General features: G+C 42.1%; 1 protein-coding gene across 1 annotated transcript in view; it reads right to left on the minus strand.

Moving 5' to 3' along the window:
- Positions 1-22177, minus strand: part of ENPP2 (ectonucleotide pyrophosphatase/phosphodiesterase 2) — a 639793-nt gene that overhangs the window by 444498 nt on the left and 173118 nt on the right.

Consider the following 22177-nt stretch of genomic DNA (forward strand, 5'->3'; position numbering starts at 1 on the left):
TTAAGCCTAGCAACCATTTCTACACCAACTTTTGGTTGCCTGTTAAATTACTGTACAGAAGATATATCTTAAATAATAAACATACACAGCAAATTGATTTTCAGGGCAAACAGTGGTTGAAAGAATGTTTTTATATCCTTTTTGTTTTGATAAATACAAATTAAAAAGTAAAGCTTTGTAAATACAAATCACAAATTGTGGCATGATACTCCTTGTCATACCTCTCCCCAGATATTCACTCATTGGGCATCCCCTCTAAGTTCACTCCCCATATTTATCCTCATCCCCAAAACAACTCCTTCATCCACACATCTTTTATATCCTTCCTCCACACTCCAGGGCAATCCCAATATAGCCTATTCTCAACCTTCCCTTCTCCACCTCAGATCATTCAAAATAGTCACTGCCCCATTACTGCTACAGGCTCTCTTAACCCTTCTCTCTTCAGTGACAAAATGATGGGCAGTTCCCTATTTATAGAAAGGTCCATCTCCCAAATTTGTTAATGGGTTCATAAATTAGGTCATGCAGATGAAGTCAGCCTGAATAGAGCAGAGGGGTTAGCTCACCAACCTTCTTTTGACTAGACAGGGAGGACATCAATGTACTCCCCCCCAACCATGACCTCTGGCCCCAACATTACCCTGTAGTGCTGCCACAAGTAAAGCATAAATAGAGACACACCACTTTTAAATAACCAAACTTATAACTTTATTTCTGGGTTATCCAGAGAGCATAAGAACATAAGAAAATGCCATACTGGGTCAGACCAAGGTCCATCAAGCCCAGCATCCTGTTTCCAACAGTGGCCAATCCAGGTCATAAGAACCTGGCAAGTACCCAAAAACTAAGTCTATTCCATGTTACCATTGCTAATGGCAGTGGCTATTCTCTAAGTGAACTTAATAGCAGGTAATGGACTTCTCCTCCAAGAACTTATCCAATCCTTTTTTTAACACAGCTATACTAACTGCACTAACCACATCCTCTGGCAACAAATTCCAGAGTTTAATTGTGCGTTGAGTAAAAAAAGAACTTTCTCCGATTAGTTTTAAATGTGCCACATCCTAACTTCATGGCGTGCCCCCTAGTCTTTCTATTATCCGAAAGAGTAAATAACCGATTCACATTTACCCGTTCTAGACCTCTCAACAGTCTCTTCTCCAAGCTGAAAAGTCCTGACCTCTTTAGTCTTTCCTCATAGGGGAGCTGTTCCATTCCCCTTATCATTTTGGTAGCCCTTCTCTGTACCTTCTCCATTGCAATTATATCTTTTTTGAGATGCGGCGACCAGAATTGTACACAGTATTCAAGGTGCGGTCTCAACATGGAGCGATACAGAGGCATTATGATATTTTCCGTTTTATTCACCATTCCCTTTCTAATAATTCCCAACATTCTGTTTACTTTTTTTGACTGCTGCAGCACACTGAACCGATGATTTCAACGTGTTATCCACTATGACGCCTAGATCTCTTTCTTGGGTTGTAGCACCTAATATGGAACCTAACATTGTGTAACTATAGCATGGGTTATTTTTCCCTATATGCATCACCTTGCACTTATCCACATTAAATTTCATCTGCCATTTGGCTGCCCAATGTTCCATTCTCACAAGGTCTTCCTGCAATTTATCACAATCAGCTTGTCACAATCTGCTTTATCACAATTCTCCAGCCAAAATTCTCCCCATTTTATACCTCCCGTGGAACCGTGACCCACCAACCATATGTACATTTTCGCAGAGGGCAAAACAGTCAGTAATGAATAATCAGAATTCATGGGATACAACAGTCAGAAGTAAAATAGTTTCATAGCATATACTACATGGTACTCCTTAGGTCTTAGTGTACCAGTCAGCCTTCACTTGAAAATCAGTTGATTTCCCAATATCAACATTATAAAGGCATATAAGATATACATTCACCAGATCCCCATACTGAAACCTCCCAAAAGCAATATTCCCTTTCCACAACTTAATCCATCCCCAACCCACAAAGGACAGGTACAATACTCCAGATTCATCCTCAAGTTCAACCTCAGTTTCTACTGCATGCAGGGAATAAGGTTCACCCCCTTAAATTCTACTCACAACTGCATAATTGTACTGTTTACTCCAATTTCTCCTCTTCTCCACTCCTGAAAAACACAGGAATTCCCTGGTATCCTACCTGCTATGGTACTTTTTTGGGATGCTCCCCATTTCAGACTATCCCCTTACTCTATCGTTTTGGATATTTTTCTCATGGAGAGGAATCGCCATAAGTCCACCTCTGCCTCCATAGTTTTCCCTCTGTGGGAGGAAACACTCTTCCTTCCATGGGCTCGGGCCTCTTCCCTAGAGGGTCCCACTCCATGGTGGGTTGGTTCCCGGGCCTATCAGTTTGCAGGCTGGCTACTCCAGGCCACTACATCCTGGAGGCCCCTTCCTCTGCCAGCTCCATTCTAGAAAGGGTGGTTAGAAAAGGGAAACTCCAGCCAAAATTCTCCCCATTTTATACCTCCCGTGGAACCCTGACCCACCAATCATATACCCCAGATTGTTAAGGGGACCAACACACCACCACGTAACCCAAAACACAGTAACACATCATATTACACTGCTCACATCTCTCAAAATGCCATCCAGTGGTCATTTACTCAAAATGCCATCCAGTGATCATTTACAATGCCATCCAGTGGTCATTTACATTTACGCTCTTTTCCAAAACAGATTACTGCAACGCTCTCCTTCTTGGACTCCCTTTCTCCTCTATCAAACCATTACAGATGCTCCAGAATTCGGCAGCCAGAATCCTAACCAACACCAACAGAGTTTCGCACATCACTCCCATACTATGGAACCTTCACTGGCTGCCAATAAAATATAGAATAATGCACAAGGCCCTCACCACAATTCATAAATCCATATACAATCAACAACAGCTAGACCTCCAGATTCCTCTCAAATTATATTCATCCTCAAGACCTATAAGAGAAGCGTACAAAGGTACCCTGCAAGTTCCCCCAACAAAAGCCACGCGACTATCATCCACCAAAGAACGAGCATTCTCTACAGCGGGTCCAACCATCTGGAACAATATGCCCACTGACCTCAGACTAGAACCTTGCCCTCGAACTTTCCGAAAAAAACTTAAGACCTGGCTCTTCCTCCAGGCCTTCCCCTAACTTTCTAAGCCATTAATTGTCAACCGGACAGGACTCTGCTTTACCGGCTAATGCCTCGCCATGTTTAGACATTATAATTAAGCCGCCGTTTCTTTTGTTTCATTGCCTTTTCTAGTTCTCCTCAGTTACACTGTCCTTTACCTCTGACTAGCCTAGCCCCAAGTTATCTACCCTGTTATATGTAACTTCCGCTTCAAGTGAATTGTTCTTGTTTAAGTTATACCCTTTGTTACATGTAAACTGATCTGATATGAAATTTTTCATGAAGGTTGGTATAGAAAAATGTTAAATAAATACTACAAGTTCAAACATTCAATACATTTCCTAACAGGTCAGCCATGATAAATCCTGGGTCACCTGCACGCGGAATATCTTGTTTAACTAGAAATCGAACAGAGGTTCAAATTTTGGGGGGATCTCCCTAGACAGTTTTTCTACATTTACAAAAATATCCTCTCAGAACTCATCCCCCACAGACCCAACCCAGCCTAATCTTCTTTTCGTATCCCTTAAAATAAAGATTCTTCTCCCCACCCCTACCCCAAGACAGCCTATTCCCCCATTTGAACACTCATTCACAGAGCTGCAAAGGGACAGTTTCTGGAGAGAGAAACCTCTATCCCTATCCATTGTTTTATGTATAGCACTGCTTATGCCATTTCTAACCAACAATAGAGCTACACACATTTATAAAGAGAGGGCATCAATAAAAAGTCATGAATGGCCGAATGTTCTGGGCTGCTTTCCACAGCTTCCAACTTCCAATGTGGGAGCCCTTGTCTGCATTTCATCCTGCTGGACTTACTGCATATTGCCAACTACAGCAGAGCCTCTTAGCCCAAGAGAACTGAACAACAGACCCCCTATCGACATCATCTGGGCACTGGGCTAAGAGGAACCCACCTTCACCAGAGGTTCTGCATGTCATAGGGGCTTAAGTCCTTTGTGCACCCCTTCATGTGCCCCAGTGCGAATGTATTCATTGGAGTTAGACCCTTTGCAGTTGTACCCAGTCAGTATACTTCCTTTCTTGAACTTATTCCTTTTAGATAGTTTTTTGCCATCATCTCCCTGTAACATATCTATTCCAACAATTTTTGGAAACGGGAGATATGGTGATCACCATTATACACACTGCAGGACAAACTGTCCTTCACCATGTTATTTTTACATAATATATACTTAAAGTTGACTTCTATTATTGCCATGATGTCAACACTTTCCTTACTAGTTCTCAATGCTCAATCTTTAAAAAGAAAATTCCAATCATTTATGATTTAATTCAGTCTACACAAACAGACTGCTTATTAATTTCCAAATCCTGGCTTACTGACTCAGATGCTAGTATACTTAAAAGTTATGTCCGAATGATTATTCTCCAAAATCTGAATCTAGACCCAATCGTAGAGGAGGTGGATTATTAGCCATTATTAGGTCTGCTCTACATCATAGAAAAATACTTATCAAGACAAATAATCCATATGAAATTGTATTTATTTCTACTTCATTACTCAAGCTATGCCTGGTGTACTGTCCCCCAGGACTATTAAAAAGTGATCTCTCTCCTCTGTTTGAAATCATATCATCCTTACGCTGGCCGTCCATTATTCCTACCATGTGACAGGGGCCGGCCAATGGCACAGATACCCTGTCACATGGTAAGGGCAAAGGGCCATCGGTGCCATTTTTATTAGTGGCAGCCGATGGCCCGAGAGTGGGAGATCGCTCCCGGGACCACCACTGGACTACCAGGTAATTTAAAAACGTTTTGGGAGGGGGGAGAAAGCTAAGGGAGATGTTTTAAAGGGTCGGGTGGGTTTAGGGATTATTTTTGTGTGCCGTTTTTCCCACCCTCCCCCAAAACGATAAGAGAACCCCCACGAACAATTTCATGGGGTTTTCCTATCGGTTTCGGGGAGCCCCCGATTTCTGACTACTTTGAAAATATCGTACGATATTTTCAATCGTCAGAAATACGATTCACATCCCTAATGTTAAATATAGCTGGAGTCCCACAAGGATCAGCTCTTTCAGCATTACTATTCAATATGTATCTCATGCCTTTATGCCACCTTTTGTTTGACTCTGTATTAACTTTAAAATCTATGTTGATAACATTCAATTCTTTAACCCCTACAATTCATCTTGGATCCATACCTAACATTATACATTAATACTGTGAAAACTTGGTTATCACATAATAAATTAAAATTGAACATGGAACTAATGATGGAATCACTATTCCAATTTCAATGAAATCTCACAACCTAGTAATAATTCTTGACAGTAATCTATCTATGCAATCTCATATCTCAAATAGTTGAAACTTCATTCTACAAACTGCACTTACTCAAATGACTAAAATCACTATTGTGACTTCAGAATGGTTTTACATGGCTTGATACTTACTAAAACTTGATTAATGCAATGCCCTTTACTTGGGGATCTGCCTGCATATATAACCCGTCCTTTGCAACTTGTTCAAAATTCAGCTGTCCATATTCTAATTAACACTAATTATCGGAGTCATATCACCCACTCTAGCCTCATTATATTGAATATCTGTATCCTTTCGCATTCCATTATAAAGTATTGACAACTATATTAAAACTTATTCATAACGACTCTTCCATTTGGGCTTGCACTTCATTACATCTTTATAAGCCCGCAAAACAACTACGCTCATTAGGAAAAAATCTATTAAATTGCCAGGCTTGATATAACTAGAAAGAGGGTGTTTTCTGTGGCCAGCCCCTTACTTTGGGATGCCTTGCCTGATATCCTACATGTTTGTGCAGACCTAAAAACATTTAAATTCAATCTAAAAACATTTTTGTTTAATAAGGCATTTGATTCTGAAGCCATATAGAACATTGTAAAATCTACGTTTTTATTATCTGAGAGCATTCCTCCTCCCATGTCTGGTTTTATTTGAAAGAGGATATAATTTCCCTGCAACCCTTCAGAAGGCAGTATCAATTTTAATTAATTCAATGTTATTATAATGTTCATTTTAATTTGATTGCATATTATGTATGACTATGGTCAACCTATTGGAGAACGTAATATATGAAAACTTTATTTAAAAATCCCCATTCCAGAAACTAGATAACATAACAGCAACATAAAATTGCAATGATGTGTCAGACCAATGATCCCTCGAGCCCAGCATCCGATCTCTGATAATGGCCATTCTAGATGCCCTAGAAGTACCCAAAAAAATCCCAAGAGCCCTTCAAACTTGATTTCCAGATTTAGGGGGTCATTTTCCAAGGTGTTATCGCGGGAGATAAATTCGCAAATCGCGCTAACAGCCGTTAACGCGATTTGCAAATGCAAATTCGTAATTTTATATTCAGGGGGCGGAGCATATGTAAAACCGGAAACAGTTATCGTGTGCCGCGAAACAGCCGCAGTGTTAGCGCGGCTCCTATCTACAACACTTTCATTTGCGGTACCTTGTGCGCTACACGACAACTCCGAAACAGCTATATATATATATATATATATATATATATATATAAATATATAATATATATAAATATATATATATATAAATATATATATATATATAAATATATATATATATATAAATATATATATATATAAATATATATATATATATAAATATATATATCTATAAATATATATATATATATAAATATATATATATATATGAGAGAGAGAGAGAGAGAGAGAGAGAGAGAGAGAGAGCGAGAGAGAGAGAGAGCTGACTTGCTATAGTGCCTATGCCCTAGACAGGTATTTGTAGCCCTATGGAGGGCCACCTAGTAACTCGAGGTGGGGATTAGGTATGAGCGTACGGGTTGGGGGCCACTTTCAACATTAAACATGAGACGTACGGAAAGAACAGTGGTCTCTAGTGAAGCATTTTGAGGCCGGAGTGAGGAAACTCACTCCAAGAAGAGATTTGGGCAATGTTCTCTCCACCTAGCTTGATGGACACTCTACCTGGGCAACAACAAGCTAGGTGGAGAGAACGTTGCCCAAATCTCTTCTTGGAGTGAGTTTCCTCACTCCGACGGCCAGCAAATCTTCACTAGAGACCACTGTTCTTTCCGTACATCTCATGTTGAAAGTGAAAGTGGCCCCCAACCCCCTACGCTCATACCTAATCCCCACCTCGAGTTACTAGGTGGCCCTCCCATAGGGCTACAAATACCTGTCTAGGGCATAGGCACTATAGCAAGTCTCTCTCTCTCTCTCTCTCTCTCTCTCACTCTCACTCTCACTCTCACTCTCACTCTCACTCTCACTCTCACTCTCACTCTCTCACAAGTGCTCAGTTTCATATAACATGTTGCTTGCAGCACCTAGGAGTGGAAATAGGCTGTTTGGACACTTTCGTGTACTGCGAAGATTCATTGGTTGTTTTATCGCGGTGCACGATGTTTTCGCGATTTGCGAATCCATTTCCGCAAATGGCGAAAACATTGCGTCATGCGATGTTTCCCCGCTGCACGAAAAATGCCTTATTTGCATGGGACACGCCCCCTCATGCGTTACCACTGCGATATTGGAAAATGAGGCCCTTAGAGTGTAAAAGTAATAAATTTATTCCCCTCCAGAAAGCCCCTTACATACTGGGCAGGGGCTGAAGAAGGGGAGGCAAACGTTTCTACAGTTTAACTTAAGTTCTCAACTTTGGAGCATAGAAGCAGCAGTGCCTTCAGGGTATGGTTCATAGCTGTTTGTTGAGCGCTATGGGAATGTAGTCCAGAAGGTCACATTTTCAATTATTCCGATGCTGTTCTGAACCACATCAACAAGCACGCTTTGAACAATATCATGCTTTTAAGATTTGATATTTTTTATTTTTCACCAACTAAACACTGCTTATGCCACATTAAATAGAAGCCTGTATTCAAAACATGTTTTATTGTCTTGTCATTTGCACATTTATTTACTGCTTGTGAGTGAGTTTACAATGAAACAATGCCAAGTCTCATTTTTTTGGAAACACAGAATATGAGCTTCATTTTCAAAGTCACTTATATGCATAACATCCTGGTTTATATGCATGCAAGTGTCATTTTGAAAATCCATTAGAGAGTTGGCATATAAAAAGTAAGTGCAAAGCCTGATTTCACACCTATTTTTAATCACACTAGCAAAAGATATTCCTGCAGATTCAGTCAGGGGTGGAGAAGACACTGACATGTACATTTTCAGTTTTCGAAAGTATGGCCCTAAAGGTACATGCAGAAAGTTACACCTGTTTTGCATATATGTGTATGCATGTACAGGGATAACTCCCTAAATTTTCCAAATGCTTTGAAAATTTGAGCTAAAGACAGAGTACAAAGTAGCTGCCATCTTTAGCCCTATAAATCACAAAAAGGATCTTCAAAAGGTAAATACAAACCATAATGAAAAAGTTTTAAACTGATAAAATTATCTAAAAATATCCCGACACTAATGCTTTCAAAATACGAAAACGTCATCCAATCTAATTAGCACTTTTTATATATACTTCACCCATAGTCTTATAGAACCTTATTTTCAAAAGCATTTAGTGCATAAATGGCACTTTAAAAATCCATTGGGGAGCTGGGCAGGCAAAAAAAAAAAAAAACATGTGAAACTATTTTGTGTGTACTTTTAACCGCACTCAAAAGAGGCATTCCAAAGAGAGACAATGGAGTGGGGAGAGGATTTGCATACACATTTCAGTTTTAAAAGTATGCATGTAAATCTAATTTGTGCATTTGTGTTATAGCAGCTGCTACTCTTTTTGCCCTGTTTTCAGCATCTAAGGGTTTGTGTTATTTGGATCCTCCCCCTGCTATATTCCTACCAATTTGAGGGCTGAGGTTCAAGGATGTAAATTTCCTTCTAACCATGAGATTAGGGTCATTGCCTCTCTCTCAGAGGACTGATCCAGAGGGGGTCTTTCTGCTTCCCTGGTGGAAATGTACCCATGGAGAGTGGAGTGTTTTGGAGACTGAAGTTTTGGAAGCTTGCTGAATTTTTGGACAGTTGAGGTCAGTTCCTGGTAGATAAGCAAAGCCCTGGTATCTTGAAGGACTGAGGACCTAGATGCGTTTCTTACCTTTGTGCCCAGAAAATAGCAAAGGAGGCAGCCTGGGAATGTATTTCTGTTTTCGATGAGATTTTGTGGAGACTATTAGAAGGTTACCTGTTTTGAAGAGTTTTTGAGCAAAGGATCTTTTGACATATTTGCCCCTGGCTTATACTGGTTGCTTCAGGGAATTACCCTTCCCTCCAGGGAGAAGGCATTTTTTAATTAGACACTAGTTTGGTAGGGAGATTTTAAAATTTTTTACTTCATGGTTTATTGCTATCTACTCTCCCCAAATGGAAAGATTTCCCACTTGAGTGTGCCACTGAATAGAGACAAGGAGACTGAGGTGAAGTGATTCTGTGTCATGACTGCACCAGGGGCACTGGATGAACCCCAGCGTCTCCAGGGGCTCTTGTGAAACATGTACAAGAACAAGAGAGGTCCGGGACCTAGAAGAGCTGCCTGGGGGAACTTTGTGACTCCCTAAATTTGCTGCACCCCACAAAAGCGGTGGTTACATGTGCATAAGTCCACTTTGAAAATTCAGGACTAAAATCTACAGGTAGGAAGTATTTGCAAAATTTAGCTCTGTATGGGCTTCTGTTTCAATATACTCTCTTTAAAAGTTTGATTTCTTAATGTGCGCTAACCATTGCTTGAACAGAAGCACATGAAAAAATCTAGTTTACAGTTTATTTAAAATGTATAAACTCTCCAGATGCACAATGGCTCTTGGTGATTTAGAATGAAGACATATATAATTATATCAAAATACCAGTAAAATACAATAAAAACATAGTGATAAAGCAACTGCTTTGCATGTCTGATGAGAGGGTATAAACACAAAACAAGAATAAATCATATTAAGCTAAATTACATTTAGCTAGCAATTCTCTGGAGAAGAAATTGGTTGTGACCATGCACAGAGGCAGATGCATTTATCCGTTTCACTTTGTGTCAGATGAAGACTAAATCAGGAGCATTTTGGGATGGTACAGAGTGCATACATTACTAACATTGCTGTCAGAGCAATTCTCGACACTGCTGGTAGCTGTAAGAATCTACCACACTCTCAATGGCTTTGGAAATGTTTGTTTTGTGGTTACAGGTAGGGGCAGGCTGAGATTGGATGCAGAGGTAGGCCTGTAATTTTCATTTCAGCAGGGGAAGAGCCACTATGCCCTCAATTCTTTTTATTTTGAGGGGTTGGAAGAAGTTAGGCTCACCCCTGTTCTCCTGGGAAGTTTGTTTGCTTAACCAGCTATATGCTGAGTACAAGCTAAAACTACTTTTAAAATAAATTCTAAAATAATTTGAAGCATATTATATGGCAAAGCATTGGATCAGCTGATAGTGCGAGGGTTTATTGACTTGCCACCAAGGGATCTGAGGGTAAAATTTACTTTGCACTGACTAGGTTATGTTAGATATACAATGCCTCTTGATATGTGATAATGTGCCCAGATAACAGTTTTGAATGGTCTGTCTTATTGCTCATGAATATACAGTATATTAGAAAGAAGAAAAGGAAAGATTAAAAAGGTGATTTATCATTGGACCCCCACTGAGGATCCCTAAGAAGTAGAATGACCTAGTAGATTAGGGCAGTCTATAGTAGAGGAATGTACCATCGTTTGCCACAGCATTCCCCATAAAATTGCTGTACAGATTTATTCTTGCTTGCATAAAAGCAAATAACTCCTAGTCAAATTAACTTGAGAGGGCATCTTGAAAATATACATATAAGCTCAATACTAGACATGGTTTCGCAAATGAGCTTTTTTTTTTTTTTTTTTTAAGGAAATCTCAGTTCCCTGCAGGAAATTAGAACAAATTTAATTCTGTTGGACATATGTGCCCAGTGTTTACTGTGCTGCTAAGAAAGAGACCCAAAAGAGGAGGAATCCAGGTCAAGCACTGCAGAGAGTACATGCTGCACCACTCTTGTCTCTAGGGCAAAGAAACAAACATAACCCATCCCTAAACAATGAAGATATGGACGGACCACAATGAGGGGACATAAGAACATAAGAACATGCCATATACTGGGTCAGACCAAGGGTCCATCAAGCCCAGCATCCTGTTTCCAACAGTGGCCAATCCAGGCCATAAGAACCTGGCAAGTACCCAAAAACTAAGTCTATTCCATGTTACCATTGCTAGTAATAGCAGTGGCTATTTTCTAAGTCAACCTTAATTAATAGCAGGTAATGGACTTCTCCTCCAAGAACTTATCCAAAACTTTTTTTGAACCCCAGCCTACACTAACTGCACTAACCACATTCTCTGGCAACAAATTCCAGAGCTTTATTGTGCGTTGAGTGAAAAGAATTTTCTCCGATTAGTCTAAATGTGTTACTTGCTAACTTCATGGAATGCCTCCTAGTCCTTCTATTATTCGAAAGTCTAAATAACAGAGTCACATCTACTCGTTCAAGACCTCTCATGATCTTAAAGACCTCTAATCATATCCCCCCTCGGCAATCTCTTCTCCAAGCTGAATAGCCCCTAACTTCTTCAGCTGTTTAGAATGCATTACAAGTAATGTATGATTACTTCTCCTAGAGCTACTCGATCAGCTGTCCTAATTCAGTGTTTTCAAATGGATCCCCAAACCTTAGTTGCCTTTATGTTCCCTTTTTATGGCTTGCCCACATGCTCTTAGATTTTCAGTCGCTAGGCTGTGCATCAAGGCAAGGGAGAAGAAAAAGAGAGCTAGTGGATAGAAAACTAGATAACAGCAGCACAAAAATGAAGTTACGTAGAGGAGAAAGAACAGGAGATGAAAGACAACAAGTTAGGGGAAGGAGCACTGAAGATAATGAAAATGTCAGAGATTCCAGGAGAAAGCAGAAGTTGATACCTGTAACAGATGTTCTCCTAGGACAAACAGAATGGTAGTCCTCACACATGGGTGAATACCAAGCTAAAGGCTGCTCCCAAACTTTACTAAACCCACAGGCACCTAACCTGGTGCAACAGGCACAACCACTGCGGTGCTGTGGGAGAACAGAGGGAAACAGTCTGAACCCCAAAAAAAGAGCCCTAGGCAGGAAGAGTTGGGAATGAGAATCATGGTCTCCCCATCCTGCTGGAGCTTCACAAGAGTCTTCATCACCAGAGGAAGAGAAGGATATGCATACTGAAGGCCTGTGCCCCAAAGATAGGCATCCGAGGCTGGTCTTCCGTCCCCCCCTGTACAGGAAGCAGAAGTGACTCGCCTTGTTGTTGCAGGGGGAGGTGAAGAGGTCCACATCTGGGATCCCCAAGAGGCAGAATATGTGATCCCATCACTGCATGGACATTGTTTAAAATACAATCCTAGAGGCACAGTCCATATGTATTCCACACATTAAGAAAGGTGGAAGGAAGGGCAAAACAATTACCATCATGGTTAAAAGGAGAGGTGAAAGAGGCTATTTTAGCCAACAAAAACATCCTTCAAAAATTGGAAGAAGGATCCATCTGAAGAAAATAGGATATAAAACATAAGCATTGTCAAGTTAAGTGTAAAACATTGATAAGACAGGCGAAGAGAGAATTTGAAATGAATTGGCCATGGAGGCAAAACTCAAAAAAACTTTTTTAAATATATCCGAAGCAAGAAACCTGTGAGGGAGTCGGTTAGTCCATTAGATGACCGAGGGGTTAAAGGGGCTCTTAGGGAAGATAAGGCCATTGCAGAAAGACTAAATGAATTCTTTGCTTCCATGTTTACTAATGAGGATGTTGGGGAGATACCAGTTCCGGAGATGGTTTTCAGGAGTGATGAGTCAGACGAACTGAACAAAATCACTGTGAACCTGGAAGATGTAGTAAGCTAGATTGACAATCTAAAGAGTAGCAAATCACCTGGACCAGATGGTATGCATCCTAGGGTACTGAAGGAAGTAAAAAATGAAATTTCTGATCTATTAGTTAGAAAAGGCTCCAGGGGCGATCCAGGTAACTATTATAGACCAGTGAGCCTGACTTCAGTGCCAGGAAACTAGTGGAAACTATTTCTCAAGATCAAATCGTTAGAGCATATAGAAAAGACATGGTTGAATGGAACATAGTCAACATGGATTTACACCAAGGGAAGTCTTGCCTAACAAATCTGCTTTATTTTTTTGAAGGGGTTAATAAACATGTGGATAAAGGTGAACCGGTAGATGTAGTGTATTTGGATTTTAAGAAGGCGTTTGACAGAGTCCCTCATGAGAGGCTTCTAAGAAAACTAAAAAGTCATGGGTACAGGAGGTGATGTCATTTTGTGGATCACAAACTGGTTTAAAAGACAGGAAACATAGAGTAGGATTTAAATGGTCAATTTTCTCAGTGGAAAAGGGTTAAAAAGTGGAGTGCCCTCAGGGATCTGTATAATTGGACGGTGCTATATAGCTATTATATATATATATATATATATATATATATATATATATAATATATATATATATATATATATATATATATACACCACACACACACACACACACAAGGATACATTACAGGAGGCTAAAAGACAGGAAACAGAGAGTAGGATTAAATGGGCAATTCTCTCAGTGGAAGGGAGTGGACAGTGGAGTGCCTCAGGGATCTGTATGGGACCCTTACTTTTCAATATATTTATAAATGATCTGGAAAGAAAATACGACGAGTGAGATAATCAAATTTGCAGATGACACAAAATTGTTCAGCGTAGTTAAATCACAAGCAGATTGTGATATAAATTGCAGGAAGACCTTGTGAGACTGGAAAATTGGCATCCAAATGGCAGATGAATTTAATGTGGATAAGTGCAAGGTGATGCATATAAGGAAAAATACCCATGCTATAATTACACAATGTTGGGTTCCATATTAGATGCTACAACCCAAGAAAGAGATCTAGGTGTCATAGTGGATAACACATTGAAATCATCGGTACAGTGTGCTGCGGCAGTCAAAAAGCAAACAGAATGTTCGGAATTATTGGAAGTGAATGGTGAATAAAATGGAAAATGTCATAATGCCTCTGTATCACTCCATGGTGAGACCGGGACCCTTGAATTACTGTGTACAATTCTGGTCGCCGCATCTCAAAAAAGATATAATTGCGATGGAGTAAGGTTACAGAGAAGGGTACACCAAAATGATTATAGGGGAATGGAACAACTCCCCTATGAGGAAAGGACTAAAGAGGTTAGGGCTTTTCAGCTTGGAGAAGAGACTGAGGGGGGATATGATAGAGGTGTTTAAAATCATGAGAGGTCTAGAACGGGTAGATGTGAATCGGTTATTTACTCTTCGGATCGTAGAACGGACTAGGGGGCACTCCATGAAGTTGCATGGGGCACATTTAAAACTAATCTGAGAAAGTTCTTTTTTACTCAACGCACAATTAAACTCTGGAATTTGTTGCCAGAGGATGTGGTTAGTGCAGTTAGTATAGCTGTGTTTAAAAAAGGATTGGATAAGTTCTTGGAGGAGAAGTCCATTACCTGCTATTAAGTTCACTTAGATAATAGTCACTGCCATTAGCAATGGTAACATGGAATAGACTTAGTTTTTGGGTACTTGCCAGGTTCTTATGGCCTGGATTGGCCACTGTTGGAAACAGGATGCTGGGCTTGATGGACCCTTGGTCTGACCCAGTATTGGCATTTTCTTATGTTCTTATGACCTTGCAAGACTGGAAGATTGGGCATCCCAAATGGCCAGATGAAATTTAATATGGACAAGTGCAAGGTGTTACACAATATTAGTTACACAATATTAGGTTCCATATTAGGAGCTACCACCCAGGAAAAAGATCTAGGCATCATAGTGGATAATACTTTAAAATAGTCGGCTCAGTGTGCTGCAGCAGTCAAAAAAGCAAACAGAATGTTAGGAATTATTAGGAAGGGAATGGTTAATAAAACGGAATATGTCATAATGCCTCTATATTGCTCCATGGTGAGACCGCACCTTGAATTCTGTGTACAATTCTGGTCACCACATCTAAAAAAAGAATTAGTTGCGATGGAGAAGGTACAGAGAAGGGCGACCAAAATGATAAAGGGGATGAAAAGCTCCCCTATAAGAGGTTAGGACTGTTTCAGCTTGGAGTAGAGACGGGCTGAGGGGGGATATGATAGCCGGAATAATAGAAGGACTAGGGGGGCATTCCATGAAGTTAGCAAGTAGCAATTTAAGGACTCATCGGAGAAAAATTATTCTTTCTCTCTACGCACAATCAAGCTCTGGAATTTGTTGCCAGAGGATTGCGGCTTAGTGCAGTTAGTGTAGCTGGGTTTAAAAAGGTTTGGATAAGTTCTTGGAGGAGAAGTACATTAACTGCTATTAATCAAGTTTACTTAGAGATAGCCACTGCCTATTAATTGCATCAATAGCATGGGACCACTTGGTTCGTTGGTCTGTACCAGGATAACCTGGTTGGACAAGCTATCTCAGAATGCCCAGAGCTCCAGGAAGATGATTCTGGCAATGAGCTTCTTGAGCAGGCCACAGACCTTGTGTGTGGATGTCATCCACATGCCACACCGCAACCCAAGGGTAGAAGCATCCATGGTAAGCACAACCTGGGTCAGGGGAGCTGAACGGTAATCCCCCCTGCTCCAGATTGGACAGACACTCCCACTACGATAGGGTGGTCTGGAGAGGTGGCGTGATGTGAATGTGCACACTGAGGCCCTGGGTGGGCTTGCTGCAACTGAGACTACAGGGTCCACTAAGCCCTCCACATGTGCAAGCGAGCCAAAAGTAGTAACATGGACAGATGCGGCCAAGTGACCCAGTAAGTGAAGCAAAAGTCAGGCAGGACACCTGTAGGCTTGGCGGACTAGACTCGCCCTGAGATGCCAGAGCAAGCTCTCCGATCATGAAGAAGAAAGGTCTAGGCCTGGGAAGTGTCCAAGCCGGTAACTCTATAGTCCAACTGAGCTGATGGGGTGAGGAAGGGACTTTGGGAACTTGATGACAAACCTGAGGGACTCCAGCACATGACTGGTTTTAAGCATAGGGAGTGAAGTGCCCCTCGCAGGTGGTGCTCTTGACCATTCACCCCCGGGCAGCAGAGGTGTGCACCCACTACTTCCAGGCATTGGTGAAGTCCCATGGGGCTGAAGCTAGGCCGAAAAGTAACACCTTGTACTGGAAGTGGCTGTCGCACACGAGGAATGTAAATACTTCCTGTGACAGAGGAGGATCTCGATGTGGGCGTTTGCATCTTTAGGTCAAGGGAGCAAAGCCAGTCCCTCTTTGCAGGAAGGGAATCAGAGTGCTCAGCTGAGACCATCTTGAACTTTTCTCTTCGCAGATATTTGTTCAAGGCCTTCAGACCCAAGATGAAGCAGAGCCACTCTCCCGGTTCTCTTTGGAATCAGGAATATTGGGAGTTGAATCCCTGCCCCTGCTGATGCAGCGGGACAGATTCTACTGCTCTGGCCATTACAACGGTGGAGAGATCCGTCCAGAAATTTCCTGATATGGGGACTAGCACCACGACAAGCAAGATGGAGAGTCCATGAGGATACTCAGGAAGTTCAACAGATACCCTTGACGAATGATGGACAGGACCCACTGGTCCAAGGTGACCTGTAGCCAGCGGTCCTCAAAAGGACCGTTAACCGACTCCCAACTGGGGGGTCCTAACATCGAGGGTATGGCCACAGGGCTCATGCTCCCTGGCAGCCAATCAAAATCCCTGCAGCAGGGATTTGCTGGGGAGTTGACCGAGGTCTGGGGAGACAGCTGCTGTCTGTTACAGTTTTGGCTTGCAGTGCAACCGCCTCAACACCAGGGGTCCCTCTCGTGCTGGCTCTCCTGACAGGCCCAGGCCATCTCCCCTGTCCAACTCTATGTTCTGGGTTGGCCCTTATAACCCTGCCTGACAGTTCCCTCGGTGCTTCGGCATCGAGCTCACCTGGGCTCCCTGCTCTAGCCTTGCGCGGCCTTCGGGCCTTTCCTTGCCTTGCCCTGCGCGGCCTTCGGGCCTTTCCTTGCCCTGCGCGGCCTTCGGGCCTTCTTCCTCGCCTTTTCTTACCTGGCCTACGGGCCTTCTGACCTGCCCTGCTCTGCTTACGGTGTGTGGCCTACGGGCCCTCTGTGTGTGTGTGTGTGGCCTACGGGCCTTCTGACCTGCCTTGCCCTGACTACGGTGTGTGGCCTACGGGCCTTCTGACCTGCCTGCTCTGCTTATGGTGTGTGGCCTACGGGCCTTCTGTGTGTGTGTGTGTGGCCCTACGGGCCTTCTGAATCCTGCCTGCCCTGCTTACGGTGTGTGGCCTACGGGTCTTCTGTGTTGTGTGTGGCCTACGGGCCTTCTCTGCCTTGCCTTGCTTACTGTGTGTGGCCTCTACGGGCCTTCTGTGTGTGTGGGCCTACGGGCCTTCTGACCTGCCTTGCCCTGACCCAGCTCTGAACCCAGACACTGCTACTTGCCGCCTGCCCTGACCCAGCCTAGTACCCAGACACGCTACTTGCCGCCCTGCCCTGACCCAGCCCTGAACCGAGACACTGCTACTTGCTGCCTGCCCTGACCCAGCCTGGAACCAGACACTGTTTCTAGCCATTCCTGTCTCTCTCCACACTGGAGCCACCATGCCTGGGTGGTGTTCACGACTCCTGACCGGAGCCCAAGCGTAACACTGTCTAGAGCGATCCCTATTATTTAAATCTAAACACCTACAAATCCTCCTACTCTGCACCCCTCCTGGAGCACTCCAACACAACCTGTCCACACTAATCGAATCCATCACATCCAATCTCACATGGACATCCCTGCAATCGTCCTAGGCAACTTCAATCTTCATATAGACAAAACACCTTGTACTACTACCCTCATGAACTCCTCCTAGAAACAATGACGGCCAATCGGCTTCAAACAATTGTCAACATCCCCACCCACAAGTCAGGACACACCCTAGATTTAATATTTATCAACAATCAAATATCGCAGAACAACCCACCCATGATCTCTTCCATCCCCTGGTCAGACCATAATGTCATTCAGACCAATCTACATGTGCAAGTACCCATTACAGGAGACAAATAACCATAGCAAGTACATTCGAATTCACCAAACTATGCACAACTGACGAGCTCACTGAAATACTACCAGATGCACTAAAAGGCACTCAACAAGAATGACGTCAACTCTTGGATCTCAATCAACGCTGAAGTAGCAAAGAACAAGTGTCCAAACATTACAAGAAAATCACAACAACTCCCAAATACAAAGCCCCTTGATACACCCCCGAGCTAAGAAACACCAAACGGCTTCTAAGGCAAACTGAAAAGAAATGGAGAAAAAATCCAACCCCTCCCCCCCCCCGACTAAAGGACAAATACAGAACCATCTTATATATATATATACACAAGGCAGATACAGAAAAAGCCAAACGAGAATATTAAACCAAAAGATTCATGAATACCAATTCTATCCTAAAACACTCTTCACATATGTTGCTGCACTGACACAACCAGCTATCAACACAGCCTTGCATGACAACCCTACGAGAACCTGTGAAGACCTCGCTTACTTTTTTAAAGACAAAATTGAAACAATCAAAACTAATCAAATCCCAAACAAGGCTGTCACAAAAACTTCAACCTCATGGACTCAATTCGATACAGTTGCATCCACCGAAGTCAAATCATCCACAAACTAAATCCTGCAGCTCACCCCCCTTGACCCCATCCATATAAAACTCCTAAAACAAATCTCCAACATCATTTCCAAACCTACAGCAGACATAGTCAACCTGTCTCTCGAGCAAGGTACCTTCCCGGATGTGCTAAAATGCGCCAAACTAACCCTCAAAAAACCTCAACTTGATAAATCTGACCCATCAAACTATAGACCCATCTCAAACTTACCATTTATAGCTAAGATCCTGGAAAAAAAAGTCAGACAACTCACTGAACACCTGGAAAGTCAGAACATCCTATCCCCAGCTCAACACGGATTTCGAAAACATTTCAGCACGGAAACTCTACTGATCACCCTCACAGACTCCATTCCTCAAAGGACTCGACAGTGGGCATTCCTTCCTACTGATTCTACTAGACATCTCAGCGGCATTCGACACTGTCAACCACGAAACCCTTCTACACAGACTGAGTGAAATCGGCCTATGCAACTCCACACTTAAATGGTTTAAATCATAACTGTCAAGCAGATCATATAAAGTCAGGCTAAACGCATCAGAATCCAAACCCATCCCACTTCCACACGGAGTACCCTCAAGGATCCTCCCTCTCCTCAACCCTCTTCAACATTTACATCTTACCTCTCTGCACCCTCCTAACTGAATTAGACCTAGCCTATTTCATCTACGCAGATTATGTACCAATCTTGCTCCGACTAAAATCATCGCTTGAAAACACGCTAAAACTCTGGGACTGCCATCTACAAAGGATAACCCAACTACTCTCACAAATGTCACTCTCGCTCAACCATAAAAAAACTGAAATTCTATACACAAAAAGCAAAACCACTACAACCCTCACTCAAAACTTCCCACCACCCATGATGGTCCATCAAATAGTTCCCACAGCCAAAAGACCTAGGCGTCGTCCTAGACGAAGATCTAAGCCTTAAGAAATACATCAACACAATAATAAAAGATGGATTCCACAAACTACAAATCCTAAAAGAATCAAACCACTTCTCTACACCCCACGACTTCAGAACAGTCCTTCAAGCATTATTATCTCTTTCTTGGCCTCCCAACAAGCAACGCTCTCTTTCTTGGCCTCCCAACAAACTCCATCAGACCAACTGCAGCTCCTGCTGAACGCAGTAGCAAGATTACTCACAAACACCAAAAGATCGGAACATATCACACCAATCCTCAAAAACTTGCATTGGCTTCCCATCCCTTTCAGAATACAATACAAAGCCCTAACCCTCATACATAAAACACTCTACAACGATAAGCTTAAATGGCTGACTACGGCTATCCATTTTTATAACCCACAAAGGAACCTTCGCTCCACTAACACTGGACTCATACAGATACCTTCTCCAAAATCCACTCACCTGACCTCAACACGAGAATGTGCACTAACCATGGCCGGTCCCTCGCTCTGGAACAACCTGCCAATGCAACTAAGAACGGATCCTACAACTCAATCCTTAAAAAAAAAAGAAAACCCCAAAAAACCTCAAGACATGACTTTTTCAAAAAGCCTTCCCATCAGCTAACTGACTATCTACCATCCAACCTAGAAGACCACACCCCACTACAGACCCACCGACCACCCCCCACCCCCCCTCCACACCTCCCATAACACCATCCAGCCCCTCAAGACTTTCTGACCCCACCTACAACACTTCACTTATAAACCACAGTCCCGTAGTAGCAATACGACTCAATAAAAAAAAATCAGTTTCCCTACGTCACTCCATACCAGCCAAGAGAAAACAACTTTGACTCTCCCCTACTAGATAACATAAGTTATAGTTTGTTCTAATCTATGTACAGGTACAAGATATACCACTACTTAATGACTATTAAGTTCAATTACAAGTTACATCTCCACGTAATGAGAAATGATACTCACCCACAATTTATGTTGCTATACTGTAATTTACCATGAACATAAGAACATAAGAAAATGCCAATACTGGGTCAGACCAAGGGTCCATCAAGCCCAGCATCCTGTTTCCAACAGTGGCCAATCCAGGCCACAAGAACCAGGCAAGTACCCAAAAACTAAGTCTATTCCATGTAACCATTGCTAATGGCAGTGGCTATTCTCTAAGTGAACTTAATAGCAGGTAATGGACTTCTCCTCCAAGAACTTATCCAATCCTTTTTAAACACAGCTATACTAACTGCACGAACCACATTCTCTGGCAACAAATTCCAGAGTTTAATTGTGCGTTGAGTAAAAAAGAACTTTCTCCGATTAGTTTTAAATGTGCCCCATGCTAACTTCATGGAGTGTCCCCTAGTCTTTCTACTATCCGAAAGAGTAAATACCGATTCACATCTACCCGTTCTAGACCTCTCATGATTTTAAACACCTCTATCATATCCCCCCTCAGTCGTCTCTTCTCCAAGCTGAAAAGTCCTAAACCTCTTTAGTCTTTCCTCATAGGGGAGTTGTTCCATTCCCTTTATCATTTGGTAGCCCTTCTCTGTACCTTCTCCATCGCAATTATATCTTTTTTGAGATGCGGCGACCAGAATTGTACACAGTATTCAAGGTGCGGTCTCACCATGGAGCGATACAGAGGCATTATGACATTTTCCGTTTTATTCATCATTCCTTTTCTAATAATTCCCAACATTCTGTTTGCTTTTTTGACTGCCGCAGCACACTGCAACCGACGATTCAATGTGTTATCCACTATGACACCTAGATCTCTTTCTTGGGTTGTAGCACCTAATATGGAACCCAACATTGTGTAATTATAGGCATGGGTTATTTTTTCCCTATATGCATCACCTTGCACTTATCCACATTAAATTTCATCTGCCATTTGGATGCCCAATTTTCCAGTCTCACAAGGTCTTCTGCAATTTATCACAATCTGCTTGTGATTTAACTACTCTGAACAATTTTGTGTCATCTGCAAATTTGATTATCTCACTCGTCGTATTTCTTTCCAGATCATTTATAAATATATTGAACCGTAAGGGTCCCAATACAGATTCCTGAGGCACTCCACTGTCCACTCCCTTCCACTGAGAAAATTGCCCATTTAATCCTACTCTCTGTTTCCTGTCTTTTAGCCAGTTTGCAATCCACGAAAGGACATCGCCACCTATCCCATGACTTTTTACTTTTCCTAGAAGCCTCTCATGATGAACTTTGTCAAACGCCTTCTGAAAATCCAAGTATACTATATCTACCGGTTCACCTTTATCCACATGTGTATTTTACAGTATAACATGATGCATGTTTATCTGTAAAATACCTTCTACAATTCGTTGCATGACATAATGCTCCCCCTACTCTGAGGGAAAAAAAAAAAAAAAAAAAGTTC

The sequence above is a fragment of the Rhinatrema bivittatum genome, chromosome 2, assembly GCF_901001135.1.
Source record: "Rhinatrema bivittatum chromosome 2, aRhiBiv1.1, whole genome shotgun sequence".
In the NCBI taxonomy this organism is placed as follows: Eukaryota; Metazoa; Chordata; class Amphibia; order Gymnophiona; family Rhinatrematidae; genus Rhinatrema; species Rhinatrema bivittatum.